Source organism: Aedes aegypti, chromosome 2, assembly GCF_002204515.2.
Source record: "Aedes aegypti strain LVP_AGWG chromosome 2, AaegL5.0 Primary Assembly, whole genome shotgun sequence".
Classification (NCBI taxonomy): Eukaryota; Metazoa; Arthropoda; class Insecta; order Diptera; family Culicidae; genus Aedes; species Aedes aegypti.
The window spans coordinates 308,485,819-308,510,745 of record NC_035108.1 but is presented as its reverse complement, the minus strand read 5'-3'; the positions used below and the strand labels follow the sequence as shown (position 1 = coordinate 308,510,745).

General features: G+C 41.4%; 1 protein-coding gene across 1 annotated transcript in view; it reads right to left on the bottom strand.

The window, feature by feature from the left end:
* LOC5568825 (protein amalgam) overlaps positions 1 to 24,927 on the bottom strand; it is a 571,401-nt gene that overhangs the window by 92,560 nt on the left and 453,914 nt on the right. The gene's annotated exons all lie outside the window — the stretch shown is intronic.

Sequence of the window (24,927 nt, the reverse complement as noted above, 5' to 3'; positions counted from 1 at the left end):
GAATGTTAGTTAGACAACCATTGATTTTAGAGACCGAAGAATCTTCTGCAACTCCATAGTTGTCATGGAAAGGATATTGGGTTAGTGGGATAAGGTAAGGATCTGGGAGGCATCTTTAGTTGATGATGCGATCCTTGATATATTCACGCCTGACCGGATTCGCGATATTATTCGATAAATGAATTGTATGCCGAACAAGTGTTCATCGTTCGCCCTCGCAGGAGCAAGCAACGCGACCGAAGGATCAAACACTACCGTTTTGATTCATATTACGGACAGCTTCAAATTCCGGACACTCTCGTTTGTATGGGAAACATTTCACACGAAATGTTTCAATTTTCGCCGTCCAAAAGTTCTTATTTTCGAGGCTCGTTTTATTAGGTTTTTTCCATAAACATCATTGCAAATTTATAATGCCCAACTACCTTAGACGTCTCTTAATTGGTTGAACGATTTCAATTGATGATTTGACTGTTCCATTAATGATTATCATGAGCTGTCCGTAATTCGAATCAAAGCGTCCGGAATATGAGGCAAAAGTGAGGGAGCGTCCGGAATAAGAATCATGAAAAGGCCACATGTTTTGATTTATTTAAAATTATTCAAGTTGCGGACGCGTATTCTTTACCCACCATCCGAAAGTTAAGGGCTTCCGACGCTCGATAACGCTAAAAAATCATACAGAATGATTTATTTTGTATGGTCCAAGCTGGGTTATACTTCACTGAGGCCTTAAGTGTCCGTAATATGAATCAAAACGGTACTAACCTTGCATGAATTCTTCTCAGTTAAAATTGTAAATTACTTCTGGATGACCATGCTGAGAAGCAGACTCCATCCCAGTATAGTGGTAGTGCCATAAATAAAACATCAGATTTTGAAATTGTTCTAACAAATATGGCTCGGTAGCTTAGTTGGTAAAGCGCTCGTCTAGCATACAAGAGTCCTGAGTTCGAATCCCAGGAAATCTTCCAAAAATGTGTAATGAATTTTCTCAGGTATCTGCTTAAAATATTATCAGCGGACTCATTATAACAAGACGAATTAACCTCATTCTTAGGAGAATTCGTCAAATTGATGTTGTAAAGGTACACTAAGCAACTTATCTGTTTTTTTATATTTCTCCACGCATTTTTCCAGAAATAGTTCTAAGAAATACTTCGTAGGAATTTCAAACAATAAATCTAAACATTCCGAAAATGCTTTTGTTTAAAAAAAAAAAACAAAGAATTACATTATACCCTCCCCTTGGATATGCGATGGGAGGGCACAATCCATTAGTCCATTAGATGGACACCAAAGGCGTAACCTGTAATGGTGGTATCACATTTCGACATTTTTTTTTTCTTAAAGCCGCGTTATAATTTATATGGCATAGACACACTAATATCTCGGATGTGATCCAACGAACGTTCTGCGTCGTTAATAGCATTGATGCCCATTTCAAATAATTAATATATTCGAAGTAGGCATTAATACTATTAGCGACGATAAATGCCTTTAGCTAACCAGAATGATCCGTACCCACTCTTACTATTATCCAGCTAGAAACATCGTTATCATATTACTCTGAGGAAAATGACTAGTGGATTCACTGAGTAGAAATAAGTGGCGACAATATTTTTTATATACCTCTTTTGTAACAATGGTATAAACAATCTAAATCCAGCTTCATTTTCGCAAAACTTATAAGTAGAAAGTAGGCGTTGTGAAGCATTGCATTAATGACGCAGAGATTGATTACTAGGGTACTAAGGCTAGTTTCGAAAAATTGTTGAACATACAAGGAAAGTGACTTATTTCTTCAAGGACATATGAACGCAATGACCAATAAATACTTTCAACTACAATAATAACGAGATGAACTAAAACTAAGACTTAACCACCACATGCAGAATGGAAGTTGTACTTGGACGAAGAATTTCTTAGCAATTCTTAGCTTAGTTAGCTGATCGCAACTTTGTCCTTAACTTTTGTTTTGGCGAAACGCAGTTGAGGAAAGTCAAAACCCAAGGCCGTAGCCAAGACGATGGCAATACGAACAGGAATGAGCCGGAACTAAATGTAGAGCAGGAAACAACGCCCAACGACTTGAAAACAGAAACAAGTGGAGCCAAAATGGAGGCCTTAACTGAAGCGGTAAACTACAAAAGATCCCAACTGGAAGTACACGATAGACCTATCGCTCCCCCAAAAGGAAAACAGGAGCGTATAACTGGGGAAAATGAAGCTAATTAAGTTCCTGCAGGTGAACCTCCATCATGCTAAAGGCGCTTCTGCCGTATTAAGCCAGAGGTTCAAAAAGGAGGGACTGGACATGGCCCTACTACAAGAGCCATGGTCCAACAAAGGAAAAATTCTTTGTTGTTTTATGACGAGAATCAAAGTTCACCGAGAACTGCGATTCATGTTAATAATACAATGAAATGCTACCCTATTACAGAGTTCATCAAAAGCGACATAGTGGCGGTTGTGGTTGAGGTACCAACCTCCAGGGGAAAGACGGAGATCATCGTGGCTTCAGCGTATTTCCCTGGCGATGTTCCTGAGGTACCTTCTCCTGAAATTTCATATTTCATTCGATACTGCCGGGAAGCCAACAAGTCGTTCATCATCGGCTGCGATGCCAACGCTCATCACTCTGTGTGGGGTAGCACCGACATCAACGGTCGAGGTGAGTGTCTATGAGAATTCCTATCATCGAATGGTATTGATATATGCAACAAGGGTAATAAACCAACATTTCTAAATGCAATCAGTGAAGAGGTTTTAGATTTGACGTTGTGTAACTCTACAATTTCTGAGAAAATTCGGAATTGGCATGTCTCAGATGAAACTTCATTATCGGATCATAAAAACATTGTTTTTGAGTGGGGTGGAGGCGACTAATCACCAACAGCATATCGTAATCCTAGAAAAACGAACTGGGGTCATTATGCTAATCACTTGAAATCTGACACTTTTACAAATGAAATTAGTATTAAGACAATACAACAACTTGAATCATTTTCGCAAGAGGTAAACGAAGTGATTCTAAAAGCATATAATAATAGCTTAGAAAAACATCTCGGAAATTGTTTAATAAAGCAAAACGAACCTCAGATTGGGCTCAGTATAGAAGAGCTCTAACTGAATACAATAACGAATTAAGGAAATCAAAGAGAAGAACTTGGATTCATATGTGCGAGAGTATAGATAATATACCAATTGTTGCTAGATTACAGAAAACTCTTGCTAAAAACCATACTTCTGAACTTGGCAACCTTAAACGCCAAGATGGGGTGTATACTAAAACTTGTGATGAGACACTTGATTTGATGATGGATACTCATTTTCCGGGAGCGGCTTCAGGCGAGGATATACAGTATACTGGAGTGCAAGGATGCTCTATGCAGACCATACCGGAGGTCTGCAGTATATAAAATCCAACACCAGATAAAGCTGATAAAATCTTCACGTTTGCAAGAGTGGAAAATGCAGTGAGATCCTTCTAGCCTTATAAATCTGCAGGTGTGGACGGAATATTTCCAGCACTACATCAAAACGGAGAAGCGGTTCTGATTCCGTCCCTTATGAAGATTTTCAAGGCAAGTTTAAGATTGAACTATATTCCATCAAAATGGAGGTTGGTAAGAGTCATATTCATACATAAACCAGGGAAACGAGATAAAACGGACCCAAAATCTTTTAGACCCATTAGTTTGTCATCAGTTCTGTTGAAAACTATGGAAAAAGTATTGAAGGATTACGTAAACTCAACTTACATGCAGACAAATCCATTATCTAAATATCAGTATGCGTATCAAGCTGGAGTCGACAGTCACAGCGCTTCATACGCTAGTAGATAAAGTCGAAAGATCTCTTTCAGTAAAGGAAATCGCACTCTATTCTTTCTTGGACATTGAAGGTGCTTTTGACAACACTTCATTTTCTTTAAAAAAACGAAATTTCAACACATGCATTGTCGACTGGATTCATACCATGCTTGCAAAAAGAGAAATCACTTAAGAACTGGGTGGTTCGTCTGTAACCATAAGGGCGACGAAAGGATGTCCGCAAGGTGGAGTACTTTCGCCACTTTTATGGTCTTTGGTTGTAGACGACCTTCTCAGAAGCTTAGAAGCTAAAGGTTTCGAGGTTGTAGGCTTTGCGGATGATATAGTCATCGTAGTAAGAGGAAAGTTTGCCAACATAGTATCGGAAAGAATGGCCCTAAAGTATACCCAATCATGGTGTATAAAGGAGGGTCTAAGCATTAACCCGTCAAAAATCGTGATTGTCCCATTCACTAAAAAGAGGAAAGTCAACTTAAAATCTTTTAAGATTGGAGAAGTTGAAATTCAAGTTAGCAGTCAGGTAAAATACTTGGGAGTAATCTTAGATGCCAAGCTTAGCTGGAATGCGCATCTTGATTCTACGATTGATAAAGCGATCAACGCATTATGGTTATGCTCCAAAACTGTCGGGAGGAAGTGGGGCTTGAGGCCAAAAATGATTATGTGGATTTACACATCTATTATACGACCAAAAATTACCTACGCTCCATAAGTGTGGTGGCCTAAAACCAGGGAGGCTACTGCAGGAATGAAACTAGCTAAGCTTCAAAGACTTGCGTGCATTGCTATAACGGGAGCAATGCGCAGCACTCCATCGAAAGCGTTAGATGCTATTCTCAATCTGCTGCCTTTGCACGAATATGTGCAATTAGAAGCGGAAAAAAGTGCTCTAAGGCTTAAGAGGTCTAAAAATGTTTTGCCAGGTGATCTTATTGGCCACTTGAGCATTTTGCAACACTTTAAAAGCGGACCGGTGATGAGTATGAACGAAGACTGTATGAGACCTGAGGACAACTATGATTTTCTCTACAAGGTAAGCGAAATGACGCGTACAAGTTGGGATGTCGGAGGTCCCACGGTTCGTGAAGGCTCAATCATATTCTTTACTGACGGCTCAAAAATTGTAACAAATACAGGGGCTGGGATCTTTGAACCCGGAGTAAATATTTCAGTTGCAATGGGACATTGGCCAACAGTGTTTCAAGCTGAGATTTTTGCAATACTTGAATGTGTGAATGTCTGTCTGAAAAGAAAATACAGATATGCAAATATATGTATTTTCTCTGATAGCCAAGCAGCTCTAAACGCATTAAGTGCATATAAATGTACATTAAAACTCGTCTGGGAATGTATTCTCTCGTTGCGACAGTTGTGTGAATCAAACTCGGTAAATTTGTACAGGGTTCCAGGACACTGTGGCATTGAAGGGAATGAAAAGGCAGATGATCTTGCAAAACGGGGCTCAAATTCACAGTTTGTTGGCCCGGAACCATTCTGTGGTATACCAAACTGTGCAGCAAAAATGGAACTTAAGGTGAAGATGAATCTAAGCCAAACCTCAAACTTTCAAGAGCACAAATCTGAAGAACCGAACACCCGTTTGAGCTGAAAACTTAATCGATTGATCACTAGCTGGTGGTGACCAATCTATTAAGTTTTCAGCTCAAACGGGTATTCGGTTCTTCAGATTTGTGCTCTTGAAAATTTGAGGTTTGGCTTCGATTCATCTTCACCTTAAGTGCTGGGAAGAACTAAAGGTGATGACCAACTGGATGGATGTCAAAAAGTGTACCCAGTCTAAAAGATTTATAACTCAAAACGCAAATAAAACTAAAAAGATTTTAGAGCTCAACAAGAGGGCTCTTTGTACATACACTGGCCTAGTAACTGGGGACTGTCCGAGCAAATATCATTTGAAGAACATTGGCTAGGCTCAGAATGATATTTGTCGCTTTTGTAATATTGAAAGCGAAACCTCGGAACATCTGCTTTGCAGTTGTGGTGCATTATACAGGCGCAGATCGAAGTTTCTCGATAGCGGCTGTTTACAGCCCAGTGAGATCTGGTCTGCTGATCCGAGAAAGGTGATTGGTTTCATAAACCACATCATACCTGATTGGGAACGTGTCATGGTAAGCAGCTGATCGTCTAATCAATGCTAGCGTGACATGTACAGTAAACTGGGACAATAGTTCTAAATAATGGACGCAATAGTTTCAACCCCCAACAAAAAAAAAACACCTTATTTTGTTAAGACTTGACGACAATTAACATTTAGGACTTACGTAAAAGACAGAAGTAATCATAATATCATGGCTTAAAAGGACTCTTAAATTACTTTGGTTCAGAAAGGGGTATGGGCGCGTTCTGTCAACTCGGTAGAGGTAGATTTGTGTGAACAAGTTACAACATGGACGTTCTAAGGTGTTGTGCTTGTGGGGAGCATTTGAAGATGGGATGGAAGGTTAATACTTCGCGTGCGTGATTTACTTCTGCTTATCTAAAAAGTTATATACAACAATCGACCCTTAGCTTAACGATCTAAATTAACAGTTGGAAATACACTAATCGTTCTGAGCTTACTAACATGTCATCGCGTTAATTTTATCATAATGATTTTTTATCTACATCCATTGAACCATTCTGAATGGCCATTGTGAGAATATCACCAAGAACTTCTCACATGCAATAAAGCTGAATTGTCCTACATTGAAACATTAAGGTGAAGATGCATCGAAGCCAAAGTTCTATTTTTCAAGAGCACGGATCTGAAGAACAAAACTTCCGTTTGAGCTGAAAACCTAATCGATTGGTCACTACCAGCTAGTGACTGCAAAACGGTGAGTCGACAACTAGGAAGGAGCGTTCAACACAGCTCTGGTCCTCACAAGTTCCTACCTCACGCTTCCACGGGTCAAACGATGACAAAGACCGCCAGTTAAGGGTTGCGTACTTAGCTGGTAGTGCAGCCTGGGCACTGTTGTCCTTCTGACATCAGCTAGATTGAGGAGGTACGCCTCGAGCGTCTGTTCACCAGGAAACAGCGTCTGTTCTGGTATCCAGCGGCTGAGCAAGAAATGCTGAATCGCGTACAGCTAAATCCAAGCTGGTAGCCCCATCAGCGTGATCGTCCTAGTGTTAGATGGGACGTTAAATAGAGCTGGCACGATGGCGCTCCGGCGAGACAGGAGTGTTGGCGTAGGCCCAATAAGCCACCCGCAAAAAAACCTTATTGCGAATAACATAGGAGATAATACGACCCGGAACAATCGGCAAAGACCCACGCGACGAAATAAGGATTACGATTGGAAGCTTGGAACATGAAAATGCAAGTCACTTGGTTTTGCAGGTTGCGACAGGATAATCTATGACGAACTACATCCCCGTAATTTTGATATCGTAGCGCTGCAGGAACTTTGTTGGACTGGACAGAAAGTGTGGAAAAGCGGGCATCGAGTGGCTACCTTCTACCAAAGCTGTGGCACCTCAAATGAGCTAGGAACTGGCTTCGTTTCTTCAACTACAGCATCATCAACGTACACTGCCCACACGAAGGGAGACCCGACGACGAAAAGGAGACGTTTTACGCGCAGCTGGAGCAGATTTATGAAGGATGCTCGCCGAGTGACGTGAAAATCGTTGTTGGCGACATGAACGTACAGGTAGGACGAGAGGAGATGTACAGACCGGTGATTGGGCGGAACAGTCTGCACGCCGTATCTAACGACAACGGCCAACGATGCGTCAACTTTGCAGCCTATCGTGGTTTGGTAGTCCGAAGCACCTTCTCCCCCCGAAAAGATATCCATAAAACCACCTGGAGATCACCCGATAACCTAACCGAGAACCAAATCGACCACGTTAGGTTATCGATGGAAAATTCGTCTCTGACATTACCAATCTTCGCACATACCGCAGTGCGGATATGGTTGGAAGGTGTCATGTCTACAAAAAGGGCGACAAGTTGGATTGCGCCAATTATCGTGCGATCACAATTTTGAGCGCCGCCTACAAGGTACTCTCCCAAATTCTATGCCACCGTCTATCACCAATTGCTAGAGAATTCGTTGGGCAATATCAGGCAGGATTTATGGGCGAACGAGCAGCAACGGACCAGATATTCGCCATCCGCCAGGTGTTGCAGAAATGCTGCAAATACAATGTACCCACACATAATTTATTCATCGATTTTAAATCGGCCTATGATACAATCGATCGAGCTATGGCACATAATGCACGAATACGGTTTCCCGGACAGACTGATAAGATTGATCAAGGCGACGATGGAGCGAGTGATGTGCGTAGTCCGAGTATCAGGGACACTCTTGAGTCCCTTCGAATCTCGCAGAGGGTTACGGCAAGGTGATTGCCCTTCGTGTTTACTGTTCAACATTGCTTTAGAGGGTGTGATAAGAAGAGCGGGGATAGACACGAGTGGCACGATTTTCAGAAAGTCGCCGTGGTTTCGCCGACGACATTGATATTGTTGCACGTATATCCGACTAAGGGCTGAAGCTAGGCGAATCGGACTGAGCATCAATGTGTCAAAGACGAAGTACATGATAGCGAGGGGCTCAAGAGAAGACACGGAACCCAGGCCTTAGCCTGACTGGTAAGGTAAGTAAGCTAGTGACCAATCGATTAAGTTTTCAGCTTAAACGGAAGTTTGATTCTCCAGATCCGTGCTTTTGAAAATTTGAACTTTGGCTTCGATATATCTTCACCTTAAGGTTTTCGCTCTTTTGGATTCATTTTTTGTTGTTCGTCATCAGTATTGTTGAGATGTCCTGAATGCCGCACATGGCGTACAATGATCATTGCCATGGAGTTTCTCGAAAGATTGTTATCATGGGAATCCAAAGAGCGAATTTTGTATGACTTCATTGTAGGCCAATATAGCAATAAAGCATGTAACAATCACTAACATTTCTTCTCTCTTTATCTTGTTTTCATATCTAACCCGCCATTACAACGAGGAAAAATTCATCGGAGAGGAAAGACATGGCCGCGTATTGGCCGAGACAAGATAAGTATTATGTTCCTGTAAATATTCTTATTACTGATTGCAAGATTAATCAAATTAACTAAATTTTAAACTAATAAAAAACTTGTTCCACAAAACACCACACAAAATCCCTCCTTTCCCATATCCTTAGGCAAAACACTTCACTACCGCTATATGTATGACTGATTCATGTTCTTTTGGCCTTGCATCATTCATACGTGTATTGGAAGTCATGAGTAGAAGCAAAACTTAAAGAACCTTCTGGTTAAAAGATGTTGCGTTGCCTACTTCCCAAAATTAAAATACCCCTCGGTGTATTATGGACGGTGTGAGTTTCAAACTTATACTGGAGACTTGGCCCCTGACTTTATAAATTGTTGAAAAAGTTCTTACAAAATTTGTTTCAAAGCTTCCATTAATTACCTACAGGGGATAGGCAACATTTTGTCTAAATTCAAATGCTTATAACTTTATAAAAAATGGATGAAATTGGATGCATCCGGAAGCAGTTGACGGCTAATCGGGTCTGATTTCAGGAACTTGCTTGGCCATGCATATTGGCCAACGGACACTTGAGATGTTCTGGATTTTCTAAGGTCATACCCAAATTGCTTTTCTTCTGTCGCTTGTATTTTTGTGCGGTTTGAAGTTTTCCACCAGAGCACCTTGACCTATACTGCCCATAATTGCATAACAGTAACATTCGCAAAAAACATTGATTCGAGAAATCTACGACTTTATGTTTAGTTGCGTTTATATCAATTTTACAAATATTTTCAAATCTAGAGCATAACATCTCATCAAGACCATAAAACATTATTTGTTTTATGATATCAATTCAATGAAACTGAATTTAAATGATATTTTTCCGATAATTTCTTCAATGATACGATTATGCTGTTATTTTACGATTTCATTGGATAATAATCGCAAACCAGTCTCACTGCCTGCTGTGATGCTGCAGCATGGTGTTCGCTCAAAGTCTAAAAAGCACGTCAGTTTTCCCGTGTTGTCATCACTAAACAGTCAAGATGTCCTTTGGTCTGCAGTTGATCCAATCCTACGAAACCGACGAGAATTCCGAGGAAGAAAATGACCGTGAGTACAGCTGCCCACAGGATCTCGAATTGGCAGACAAGGAATGCTTGCGTGTTTCGATGCGAGAAGATGTTGATTCCGATGGTAGTTTCTTCGCTGATCCCGCCGATTCAGTTACCGGAAGTCGTAAACGCCGAAAGAAGGAGGTACAACGTTTACTCACGGCGAAAAAACGTCGTTCTTCACAGCTTTACCCTCAGAGATGCGGTTGCCTGAAGCAGTGTTCGAAGAAGTTCGCGAAAGATGAACAGATAAACGAAAATTTGAAATACTGGAACCTCGACGCTGCCGGACAAACAGGGTTTATTAGAGAGAGAGTTCATCGAATTGCAATCGAACGGCGTATGAATAACCGTCATACAAAGGGCAAATTCAAAATTCATCGGTACCAATTCAACATGATGAGAAGTGATGGAGAGTTTTTGAGGGTTTGCCGTATTCCTAAACACGATCGGCTTCAATGAAACATGCGGGTATGTTTGTTGCAATATACTATATATGTGTTTATTTCCTCATAACTATTTGAATGTTTTTATAGCAATACTCTATACCGCTGCATTACCAGTGATAATAACGATAAACCAAGAACAAGCCAACGGGGCAAATATATTCGTAGTACTGCGAAATATGATGCAGTAAAGGCTCATATTATGAGCTTCAACCCGAGTGTATTCCACTACAGAAGAGAACATGCCCCTAATCGGAAGTACCTACCATCGGATTTATCGGAAAAATACATGTTTGAGCAATATCAGAAATCACACGAACCAGGATTACAAGTCAGCTATGCATATTATTGCCGGGTACTGAAGCGACTAAACATTTCCCTGGTTAAGTTGGGCAATGAGCAATGCGAAAAGTGCGAGATAGGAAAACAACACAAGAAATATTTCAACAACCACGATGACCCCCGCCCTGATGAAGCAGTCTGCCAAATATGCTTGGATTTTGATGCACATTTGCAGTTGGCAGACCGTTCCAGAAAGATATACCGCGAGGACGGCGATGCAGTTAAATGTGTATGTGTAGTGCTTGCGGTTGATCTACAGAAGGTAAAATTTCAAACCCAATCTAAAAAACTAGCTACTTTTCTACTAACAATTCCTTATAGATGCAGGTCGTTCAAACTCCGCGTCTCGAAGGGTTAAAAAGCGTTATGTTTGCTCAAAGGCTGCTGGTATTCAATGAAACGTTTGCGCCAGTGGGAGATTATGCCAAATCGTATCCTGTAGTAGCTTGTGTGTGGGACGAGCCGACTGCTGGCCGAACTGCCAACGAAATTTTAAGCTGCTTCAGTAGGGTAATTGAAAACTACAAAGACAAGAGTAAAAATAAAAATTGGAATCTCTTCCTGTATCTAATCCTTTTGATTAATTAACCGGAAGTTCAGGTACAGGAATTGATTTTAAAATATTTCGAGTCAGGGCACACATTTATGGCGGCCGACAGCTTCCATGCTGCTGTGGAAGCGCGCATGAGACGCGGAAAAGCTGTTACTACTATGAATGGGTTCGAAGCAGCGGTTAAAGAAGCGAAGAAGCGGGTCGATGTGCTTAAAATGGAGCCTGATCATTTTTTGCTCCATCGATCAATGTATCACAGTAAACATTAAACAACTGTAAGCCTCGTCCTTATATCGACGATATTAGGAAAGTCACCATCAAAAAAGGAACATTTACATATGTTCTATTATAGTAAACAAGTTGGAAACGATGGTGAAATGTTGAGCTGCAATTTACTTTCAAAAAAACAATATTGAACCGTCACCGACAAGAAGTTTGTTTTAACGAAACATATCAAGGGGCAAGCAAGAGCTCGTGGAATAGAACACGAAAGAAAGCAGACCTTAATGAAAATTGTATTACCATTAATTTCCAGTGAAGATAGGAAGTATTGGGAAAACCTTCCTGAAAATACAAATTAAGTTAGTTTAGTCGATATGTAATTACTTGTAAAACCTGCCATTACACTCTTAAATTAATTCATTGGATTAAATAACTGCGCTTTCAATACTAATAGTTTTCTTCCGTCTTTTGTGTTCGATAACAAAGTTGTTCAAAGATTATCCATAAACCGAGTTTCTTGCACCCTTAGTAGCCATCTTTCAACTTTTGAAAAATTTGCCCTTCCTCTATAAAAAAATAGATGTTTAATTAAAATAGGGTTACTTAAGATGCAGCAGCTTGGATTCCAAACATGGCAGTCATAATAACCGTCTTGTGCCCTGCTCACGATTTCAAACACTAATCTGCAGAAAGAACGAACGTATGAAGTAAGGTACCGTGGGGGAAGTGTAGCAGTGGGGTAAGTGGATCATTCGTCCGTAATAAGAATAAATACTTTAATGTTCCGAATGTTTTCACACCTTTGCTTCATTTCAGGTTATATTCTCACGTACACACTGATACTACTGCAAAACTGATACTACACGTGCACTAACACAAGCAAACTTGCTGACTGCAAAAATCAATTCATTTTTAAGTTGTTTTCTGTCGATAAAAAATCCATTGTATCTCTGCCTAAAATCGAATACTATTAGTTTTTTCAGCACATGGTGAACATTTCAGTTCTAATTGTATGAATCACAATGAAAAATATTTAATTTTTGTAAATAAATACAGATATATTGATCATGGTACACTTACCCGCACTTTTTAATGGGATGGGGTAAGTGGATCAACTATTGTTATCAAATATTGGCAGACTACTTACGCGGATTTGAATAAGCTTTAGTGTCATCAAGTGTTGTTTTCCTTTTACATTTTTCATTCCTAGCTTGAATTTGCCAAATTGACCTGAGAAAATTTTAATTAATCCACCTAAAAGTGTTGTACAGTCTTTCTAGTACAAAAAATTGAAAATTGAAAAATTCAAACCAAATTTTTCTTGGTTTTTCTAAGCTGAAATGCAAAAGAGCAAAATATACAAATTCTCCACCTAAATACATATTATCGTACGTTTTTTGACCATATCGATTGTTCTAGACAGATGATATAAATATTTACAAAAATATAATAAAAAGATTTCAGTATGTTAAACAAAAGAATATGTAATTAATATTTTTAAACTACGAGTGTTTTTCGAAAACATCGTAGGGAATAATCCTCAATTCTTTTGTATAACTCTGGTGTATAAAATGAAAGAATTTTCTCCAAAATATTCTAGTTACAGTATTTGTTTTTGTTCAAATGAGTGCAAACTAATGTACAAATATTTTTCATAATATTTTGATAAAATATAGATTTTTTTTAAAGCTATCAAAATATATAACATAGCACATATAACAAGAATGACAGTAATATCATTCTTACTATACATGATTACATCACATTTGTTTTGAGAATAGAGTTTTTTTATATGTGATCCACTTACCCCACCATGGTAGGGCAAGTGGATCATTTGGCGTAAATTTTCAAGTCCTTAATGCTCAATAGATAACAATCATAAAAATCAAAATAATTGACGATTTGAAGTATAATAGTCCCTTATTTGTCATGCACAGAAAAAAGTTTGAATTACATTGTTAATGTTAGCTGTACATAACAATGAAGTTGACTATTGATTTTTCTGTATCCACTTACCCCACGGTACCTTATATTATTTGTTACTTTCTTCGGGTGCCCAAAGCCAAAATATAAATTGCACTGTCGTTTATTTTTTCCAAGCTGTTTCGTCTTAATAAATGTCGCTATTGAAGCAGGCATTTTTATATTTCAATCTATATAGACGCACAAACACTAATAACATAACGAAAAATGTTCTTAAGAGATCATTGCGATGTCTAGAAATGTTGCATTCAGAAGAGTTTGTATAGAGTGAGTTAAACGCCGACTTTTTCTTATTTGCATTACGTCCCCACTGGGACAGAGCCTGCTTCTCTGCTTAGTGAGCACTTACACAGTTATTAACTGAGAACTTTCTTTGCATTCGTATACCGTATGGCAAGTACGATTATACTCTTTGCCCAGGGAAGTCAAAGAAATTTCCATTACGAAAAGATTTTGGACCAACCGGGAATCGAAGCCAGGCACCTTCAGCATTACTTTGCTTTGTAGCCGCGGACTCTATCCACTTGGCTAATGAAGGCCCCGTGGAGCTACACACTGACATCACGAGGTTTATTAAAATCAAAAACTTATTATTGGTCAACGTTTATAACATGGCAAACTGCAATGGGCTGGTTATGTTATGGTCATTGGTGGTAATAACAAAGTACAATCAATTATTCCATAATTATAAGATAAGTTGTACACATAATTACACATACACATGTCGTGATTAAATACATCCAATATTGTAGAACGCATATTATATCGCAGTGTGACAAATATGCAGTTATTTGTGACAAAACAACTTGGTATTTTTTTTCATAATTTTACCAAACAAACACAATTATTTTTTTATGTGTATCAAAAGTACATACTAATTTTAGGTGATCCCCATCAAAAACACATAATCCATAAAATGTCGAATGTTACTCTTATGCGATTATGGGTAGTATAAGCTCTGCACAAAACTCAACCTCTCTCTTTCACTCTTCTATAAATTGTGTAAACAACAAGGCCAGTAAACGTCAGAATCCCACACAAAATCAATACAGTGCAGGGGCCTATTGCGCCTTATGGTGCTGAACTGGGAGGGAGAAACCAATACGAAATTTATGTACGTCAAGGTGAGCCGAGGTTCTGCTGTCACGAACTGTCACTGTGAGCCCAGATCTAAAACAATGGACAAACATGATAAAAGCGCGTAATTGATTAAAACGTATTTTTGCATTTTATCGAAGGTGACAAAAATCGATTGAAAAGCTATTCATGCTTATTCAAAAGGAATGTCACAATAGCACCTTTAATCCTTATTGAATATAAAGTGTTCATATACGCATTATTTTACTTTTTCCAATAAAAACGAAAATTAAATGCACAGAATGCTTTGGCCTTTTTTCCATGTTTGTCCAGAACGATCGAAGGAACACAACAAAATAAAACCCGGGAGGGAGGCACCGATACTACACACGAAATATAAGACAACGTTATTTTGAACTGCAAGATAACTCCAGCTTGCCAACAACAATCAAGGCAGGCTTCGAGAAAATCGGTAGTTTCTTTTTGTTGTGCACCTTCGATCCTTACTGACAAACATGAAAAAAGGGCCAGAGTTTTCTAGGCACTAAATATTCATTTTCATTGGAAAAAGTAGAACGATGCGTTTTTCAATGCTTTATGTTCAATCAGATTAAACGGTGCTCACGTGACATTACTTGCGTTATGTGCATGAATTGATTTTCATTCGATTTTTATCACTTTTTAAGAAATACGAAAGTGTGTTTTTATCAGTTACGCGCTTTTTTCATGTTAGTCCAATGTTTGAGATCTGGGCTCACAGTGACAGTTCGTGACAGCGGAATCTCGGCTCACTATGACGTACAGAAATTTTGTATTGGTTTCTCCCTCCCAGAATAAAACTAGCGATTTTCATCATGTCTGCCTTGAGTGTCGTTGGCAAGCTGGAGTTTTCTTGCAATTCTAAATAACTTTGTGTCATATTTCGTGTGTAATATCGGTGCCTCCCTCCCAGGTGCTGAATATGCTGCTGGAAACATCACTTTGAAGTTTGATGCCTACTTGGATATATCTCCGGATAATCTACACATGATTTTAAATACAAACTAATTGACTGAAAATATGGAACCTGTTTAAAGGAATGGATTGGAAGATTTTCAACGAATCTCAATGTGTCCACCAGCATTTAACTTCCTATTAGTTCTAGTTTCAATGGAAATTGTACACATCAATAATTCATTTATTAAGTTTACATCTAAACAGACAACATTGAATCAACAATTTCACGCCACAATACTCGGTTCGTGGCCGCATCTCTCCATCCTCGGTTCTGCCCCACGCTCGCTAAATCGATACGCACTTGATCCGCCTCCACGCCTTCTTGTACCAACCGGATCCGAAGCGAACACCATCTTTGCAGGGATGCTGTCCGGCAATTCTCGCAACATGCCCTGCCCATCGTATCCTTCCAGCTTTGGCCACCTTCTGGATACTGGGTTTGCCGTAGAGTTGGGCGAGCTCGTGGTTCATCCTTCGCCACCACACACCGTTTTCCTGCACACCGCCAAAGATCGCCCTAAGCACCCGACGTTCGAAAACTCCAAGTGCTTGCAAGTCCTCCTCGAGCATCGTCCACGTTTCATGCTCGTAGAGGACTACCGGCCGTATGAGCGTTTTGTACATGGTACATTTGGTGCGGGTGTGAATCTTTTTTGACCGCAGCTTCTTGTGGAGGCCATAGTAGGTCCGATTTCCACTGATGATGCGTCTCCGTATTCCACGGCTAACGTTATTGTCAGCCGTCAGCAAGGAACCAAGGTAGACGAACTCGTCGACCACCTGGAACGTATCTCCGTCTATCGTAACACTGCCACCTAGGCAAGCCCTGTCGCGCTCGGCCTCACCAGGTAACATGTACTTTGTCTTGGACGCATTCACCACCAGTCCAATCTTTGCAGCCTCGCGTTTCAGGCAGGTGTACAGCTCTGCCACCTTTTCAAATGTTCGGCCGACGATGTCCATATCATCCGCGAAGCAAACAAATTGACTTTACCTCGTAAAAATCGTACCTCGGCTCTCCGCATAACACCTTCTAGCGCAATATTGAACAACAGGCACGAGAGTTCATCACCTTGTCGTAGTCCCCGGCGGGATCCAAACGAACTGGAATGTTCGCCTGAAAACTTCACACAATTTTGCACACCTTCCATCGTCGCTCTTATCAGTCTCGTGAGCTTCCCGGGAAAGCTGTTCTCGTCCATGATTTTCCATAGCTCTAAGCGGTCGATACTGTCGTATACCTCGAGGTGCTGCGCGTATGCCGCTGTGACATCCGGTTGCTTGAGCCGCTCTATGTCATACCGGGGCGGCCGTCAGTACCGTACGTTGTTGACGACGGAGAGTTTTGGGCGCAGTTTAACCATCACCAGATAGTGGTCAGAGTCGATGTTAGCGCCACGGTAGGTCCTGACGTCGATAATATCGGTGAAGTGCCGTCCATCAATCAGAACGTGGTCGATTTGTGATTCGGTCTGCTGTGATGATCTTCTGGTGTGTTGGTATGGAAGGCTGTGCTGAAAGTGGGTGCTACGAATGGCCATATTATTGGAGGCAGTCGAATTATTGCAAAGCGATAGCACCGGTTTGTTTACGTCCGCGTGTCATCGAGCTTTTTTCCTTTTTCGAGGGTAATACTACACTAATAATCTGCCATCACGTCGCGATTTGGTCGTTAGTATCTGGACTTTTAGTGGAATGTGTTAGTTTCTCGATTAGTCGCGATCTAGTGAAGCTTTAAGCAACTTTTTGTTGGTGCAACAATCGCTCTTCCTACCGTAGCTAGTGCCACGACGCACTAGCATTGTAACCCGTTCGTTTTCGTGCACACCTTCATACGGAAAGAAGTTTTTCTGATTATCATTCGGCTACTCGGCTTCGGCCATGGCCGAAGCTAGTCAAGGCTCCCGAACGGGGGGGGCCTCTAGGCGATCCCCCTGAAAACACGTTTGGAACACTAATTCCCCATTGGCTGATGAGCCACGACGAAATTGGCTTTCAAATTGTGCTCGTTTTACAAGCCCGCCAGCAAACACCATCGGACAGCCAGGAAAACAACTTTTCGTTGAAACGGCTCCCCAGTCCGTTTATCATTGGAGCATCGGTGGAACAGTTGATAGGACGACAGGAAGCCAGGAAAGTTAATGCAACTAAGGAAAACAGAGGAACTAAGTATCTGCTTCGCACAGACGCCCGCTCAATCGCTGAAAAACTGTTAACGCTTACGGTGCTCGTTGATGGAACACAGGTAGAAGTGTTTGCACACAACACGTTAAATTCTGTGCAAGGTATCGTTTACGAGTTGGACACTGTCAACGACGATGAGCAGGAGATTTTGAAACACTTGGAATCCCAAGGAGTGACCAACGTTCGTCGTATTCGTAAACGAGTCAATAACGTTCTTCGAAACACTCCACTTTTAGTGTTGACACTGAAAGGAGCCGTCTTACCTCAAACAATTTTCTTCGGTTTACTAAGAGTCCCAATAAGAACGTACTATCCTTCACCACTCCTGTGCTACAACTGCGGAGTTTACGGACACTCGAAAAACGTCTGCAAGGGGACATCGATATGTCTCAACTGCTCCAAAGAATCCCACGTAGCCAAGGGAGAACAGTGTCAAAATCCACCATTCTGCCTGCATTGCAAAAATGATCATTCAATCATTTCACGCGACTGCCCTACCTACCAACACGAAAAGAAAATAATCCATCACAAAATCGACAACCGAGTATCCTTTGGTGAAGCCCGCCGCGTGTTGAATGAAAACCAGAAGGACACGTACGCCAGCGCTCTTCAGCATCGTCTACATCAAGTGGAATTGGAGAAGGACACTATCATCAGAAATCTGAGGAATGAGCTAGAAGCAGTCAAAGCAGAGATGGAGCATTTAAAAACATCATTGAGAGCTCAAAGCACCAATATTGTATCGCAAAACATCGATATTTCCCCCCCAACCATCACTTGTAGCACTCCACCTGCTGACCAGACACCATCCATGCCCGAAGCAGTTGATAACCCGGAAACTAACGGAAACCAAATTAATGGAAGAAAATCGCGTAAGGACAAAGCATCAATGTCACCCCCAAAAGCCCCGCCAATCTCCAAAACTCAAAGCACACTTCAAACAATGAAATTGCGAAACCGAAGTCGGAGCGATAAAAGAACGAATGCATCTCCGCCTGACATTGACCTCGACCCCAAGGGGAAACGCAGACACCTCACCAATAACGATGGCTGTAAATAACCCCGTCACTCCAATCCTCAATGGTTTCGACCCGGCAATTCATCCTGACTCTGGCATGGACACCGTTCATAACATACCAAAACACAAAGACGAAGACCAACGCAATGTCAAGGAGTACGATTATGGTAATCTCAAAAACAACATATCCCGAGTTAAAATGCGGTTTGAGGGAGGGGAATGTGCAGTACCCCCCTCACTTCTAAACGGAGAAGCGAGTCTAGTCAGGGAGGCAATCCGGGACGTCTTTCCACCACCCGTTGACTGCCAAACTCCTAGCTCGGTCGCATATATCAACGCTGCATGCAACACGCAACTCTATCAAATCAACGTAGCCCCAAAACCGTTGCCAACAGCCGCTCTTTGCAACTCTGAAGCATACGACCACTACAACCAGTTTCGGCCTCTCCCCGGAAGCAGCAACGCAGTTGGACCCTGCTACAACTCCTCAAGCACTCCATTTCGACCTATATGCATCCGAGGACCGTACAACAAACAACATCAAATCAGTTCGCCAAGCACGAGGCCTGCCACGTCGACCCTGACCAGAGATGTTCCGGTGCACTCCGATGAGCCTCCGGCGGCAGTCGACGTGGCCCTCATCTCCCCCCGGGCAAGTATCGATACATTTCTATCTCCTAGAGAACAGTCAAATTCCATTATGTTTTCCAACAACCCAGGAACCCCCGTATATACCAACACTCAAACACGTGACGAAGAGGATCTCGTGTCCGACGATACTTGCAGCAGTTCATCCCATCGCGATCGACCCGAAAAAACGCTGTTCTTACAATGGAACATTCGCGGTCTCTGGAGCAACCATGCCGAGCTGTGCCACATAGTAACGCAAAATCCTCCAATAGCCATCGGACTACAAGAAATGATGTGCGGTGACGCTAGCATTGCCCTCCGGAAACAATACTCATGGAAACTAGCGAATCGACATTACTGTCAAGGTGCTGGGGCGGCTGGTCTTGGAATACTAAAGGAAATTCCTCACGACTTCATCAGCGTTAACGCTCGGATTCCTATTTGTGCAGCTCGGCTGCATAGCCCCCACAACATCACCATAGTTTCCATATACGTTCCACCAAACAGTCCTGATTCTGACGTAATAGATGCACTACAAAAAATCACACACAACCTTGAGCAACCATTTATTATTGGTGGAGATTTCAACGCTGCTCACGAGGTCTGGGGTAGTCCCAAATCATCAAAGAGAGGCCTAACACTACTCAGCTGGTTCGTCGAAAACGACTTTTTGGTTTTGAACAATGGGGAGCCTACGTTCATCAGTTCCACTCACGGAAGTGCATCGTGGATAGATCTAACGGTAGCATCTAAAAGTGTGGCGTTTAAGTTCCATTGGTCGATATCCAAAGATACACATGGAAGCGATCATTTTCCAATTAGAGTGTACACTGAGGACAGAGCTCCGAATATAAAACTCCGGAAGCGATGGCTATACAAAAATGCAGATTGGCCGAAGTTCGAGAGAGTCATCGAAAACCACCTGAACAACGATGCAGACAAAACCCCTTCTGTAGACGAAATTACTGAGCTTATCGTGAATGCGGCAAAATCAGCCATTCCTCAAACGTCAGGTCGTCCGCCAAGAAAAGCCGAGCTGTGGTGGACTGACGAAGTTCAATCTGCCATCAAAGAACGTAGGAAAGCGTTAAGAAAATTAAAACGAACTCATGCGACCGATCCGAACAGGGATGAATTACGTAAAGAATTTCAACAAGCTCGGAGCGCTGCCAGGAAAGTGGTCAACCATGCCAAGAAACAATCTTGGGAAACGTTTTGCAACTCTTTCAACCCCCAAACTCCAGTGGATATTCTTTGGAACAACTTCAACAAGCTTTCCGGGAAACGGAAGACCGGATTAAAAGGGTTAGTGATTGACGGTAAGCACGAACAAAACCCTATAATCATTGCCGAGCACTTTGCTAACCACTTTCAAGAAACATCTGCTGCTGATAACTCTGGAGACGAAAGAGAAGCTGAAAAAACCAACTCAGTCTCGGAACTTGCAGAGAACACCGCTCTGAACAGTGAATTCAGCTTTCAAGAACTCCTACGAGCGATTGACATCACTAAAGGGTTTTCTACTGGCAACGATAATGTAGGCTACCCAATGATTCGGCACCTACCGGTATCCGGAAAATTGGCCATGTTGAAATGTTTCAATCGGGTCTGGACTGAGGGAAAGTTCCCACCTTGCTGGAGAGAAGGGCTTATTGTCCCTATTCAAAAACCCGGGTCTCAATCGAGATCTGCGGAGAACTTCCGTCCAATCACGCTCCTTAGCTGTATAGGAAAGATATACGAGCGCATGGTAAATCATCGGCTCACAACCTTTCTAGAAAGGAACAATGTTTTACATCCTAGTCAGCATGCTTTCCGAACCGGTCGAGGTACCTCCACGTACTTTGCCGAACTCAAGGAGATTCTTGAAGGAGCAAAACGGTCTGAAACACACCTTGAGTTTGCCTTACTGGACATACGAAAAGCATACGACCAAACCTGGCGTCCTCACATATTACGTCAACTAAAACTTATTAACGTTGGAAGTCGCATGACAGCATGTATCGAGGAATTCCTGAAGGATCGCCGTTTTCAAGTGTGCTATGGTGGTTCTCTTTCTTCACAAAAAACTCAAGACAACGGGGTACCTCAAGGCTCAGTACTATCGGTTACGTTATTTCTTTTAGCTATGAACACGGTCTTTGAGATTGTACCAAAAAATGTTCGGATCTTGGTGTATGCCGACGATATCGTGCTAGTTGCAGAATCTAAACAGCAAGCAGCAGTGCGTCGACAACTTTTGCAAGCAGTTCTTGCGGTAGATTCCTGGGCCAAAAACATCAAGTTTCGATTATCAGCTAACAAATCGTATCTATTGCACGTATGCCAAAGAAAACGACATAGAATGATGAAATCCAGACCCGCGATCGTCATAGATGGAGATGCTATCCCTGAAGTTAAAATTGCCCGTTTTCTAGGAGTGTGGCTGAATCGTAGAGGTGAATTTAGAGCGCACGGGGCTAAAACAGCAGACAGCTTACGAAATCGAATAAATTTTATTAAGGCTTTAACGCCGAAAGCTAATCGATCATCTCTGTGGAAAATAATTAATGCTGTATGTCTCTCAAAGCTGATGTATGGCATCGAACTATTTGGAATGGAACTTACCAATACACTACAGCCTATCTTCAACGAGCTGCTAAGAATCTCATCAGGAGCCTTCAGATCATCCCCCATCTATAGTCTTGCAGTAGAGGCGGGCGAACTACCATTAGACCTTCGTTTAGCTGAAATATTTATCCGTAAATATTGTCGTTTAGCAGAAAAACCTGCCAACAACTACCCTCGATTCAGTGAAGCAGCCAAATCCGTATTCATGGAAATAACTAATGCTACAATTCCTGATATTGCAAGGCTAAAAAGGGTGGGCCGCCGCCCGTGGGACAGTCCTCGCATAAAAGTAGACTGGTCAGTCAAGAACGCTTTTAAAAAAGGGCAGAATACACAACTTGCCAGGACCTTAGTGCAAGAGCATCTCAACGGAAAATACCTCAACCACTACAAACTCTTCACAGATGGATCTAAAAAGCAAAACGAAGTTGGCGTTGGGGTTATTGGACCTCAATTACTAATTGAACAAAGCCTTCATCATCAATGCAGTATTTATACGGCAGAAGCTGCAGCACTTGTAGCTGCCGCGCGATATGCTCCTAAGGGACCAACCGTCATCCTGTCAGATTCTGCAAGTTGTATAGCCGCCATCGACAAGGGGGATTCAAATCATCCTTTCCTACAGGAATTCGAGATAATTGCAGGAAGAAAGAACATCGTAGTTTGTTGGATTCCAAGTCACTCCGGAGTCTCAGGAAACGAAGAAGCAGATCGAGCAGCCGAACGAGGTCGATACTCAAGACTACTTTACCAAACGGTACCCTCAGCCGATGCGATAAAATGGATCAAAGGGTTGTTCCGTTACAGTTTTCAGGAAAAATGGGACTCTCATCGCTCAACTTTTTTGCAAGCCTGTAAACCTTTGGTCGATAAATGGCACGATAGGAAAGACCGACGAGAACAACGTATACTAACGAGACTCCGAATTGGTCATACTCGGATGACCAAGCAGCACCTGTTCGACCGAACGTTATCAAACAACTGCGAAATATGTAACACTGAACTTTCTGTAGAACATATCTTACTGAACTGTATGAAATACGATGCTATTAGGGAAGAACTACGACTATGTAGTAACATTCAGATTGTACTAAGCAATAACGAAGATGAAGAAACGAAATTGTTAAATTTTGTCAAGAAATGTAACCTGCAACTATAAAAAATCCTAAATAAAAGCGAATGAACCATTTGGTTTAAAGCTTAATAAAAAAAAAAAAAAAAAAAATTATTGGAGGCGGCGAAATCAATTAGTCGTCGCCGATTGTCCGGGTTCGTATTCTCTCGTTGATTGATTTGGCACCGGTGGCACCAACCCCTCAGATTTCTGGAGGACCATTCCCCCTAAATGTTCGGAGGGTCATAGTGCACAGTTTAGCTTAGAGTCCTTTTCTGTCACTCGGGCGATGATTAACCAATCCTGCAATGGGGAATAGAGCTGTTATGAGCTGCTCCTAGCATGGAGTACAGATGCTCTAGGTTTGCAGAAGCAAAAGCAAAAGCAAATCCCTACCCTGTCAGCATATGACCAGAGATCCCACCGGGGTTGGTTACCCGATCTTCCCTAAGGTTGCACGTAGGTTAGTATACGCCGTTGTACAAATCATCAAAATGTATAAGGGGGAAGATGGGGTAAGACGCACCCACCTTCAGTTTGGCATGAAAATGGCGGTTTCCTAAAAAGTTCACCAAGCACTTTCCATAAATATAATACTTTACACATTCCAAACCATTTAGGGTGATATTAACATTAAATTTTTCATAACAAATATCAAAAACAAAGTTTCTGTTCGTCAATATTGAATTTGATCTAAATTTAACAGACGCCGGACAACAGAAGGATTTTGGAAGGGATTTTTTGTAAAAACATAACAAATTAGCTGTACATGCTTTTACAGAAATGTGAAATAAGGTGCAGTAAAGTAAAATATGAATTGTAAGTATTTAGCTATGATTTAGGCCATAGTTATGAAAATTTCACAAACGGTTTAAACCAACCACTGTTGATGAGGTAAGACAGCCACCCCAAATTAATGCCAAATAAAATGTCTAAAACATTTTAAATGTTGGAACTACGTTGTGCATTACTATTCGAGTGAAATTAAATTAATTTGGTTAGAAATACAAGCCAAATTCGTATATTATTTCAAAATATAGGTGTCTCAAGATAATGATGAGTATATATCTAGGTGTTTTGAATAAATTAAACTTAAAAATGATTCAATATCCACGTTAATCAATGGGGCCTTCCTTAGCCGAGTGGTTAGAGTCCACGGCTACAAAGCAAAGCCATATTGAAGGTGTCTGGGTTCGATTCCCGGTCGGTCCAGGACCTTTTCGTAAAGGAAATTTCCTTGACTTCCCTGGACATAGAGTACCGTTTTGTCTCAAATTCCGAACAGACTCAAATTTTCACAAATATCGACTAATTTGTGCCCCTCAGATGCATTTGAAATCACAGCTGGCCTTAAGTGTTCGGAATATGAGTCAAAACGGTATAATCGTACCTACCACACGATGAACGAATGTGAAAATGGCAACTTTGGCAAAGAATGTCAGCATAGATAAATGCCATGACAAGACATCCAGAAGATTTGAGAAAAAAAACTACATGTCTAAGTTGATTTTTACGAGATGACCATTTTTTACGGTTGCTCCAAAACTTCTAAAGAGCTTTATAATGGTCCTCCGGAAATCTAGGGGGTTGGTGTCAGGCCCTGCAAGCCAACCGTAAAAACACATCAGCACAGGAACGTCAACGAGAGAATACGGACCGGAACAATCGGCAAAGACCACAGCGACGAAAAAGGACTAGCGATTGGAAACTCGGTACGTGGAACTGCAAATCTCTCAACTTCATTGGAAGTACTCGCATACTCTCCGATGTTTTGAAGACCCGCGGTTTCGACATCGAAGCGCTGCAGGAGG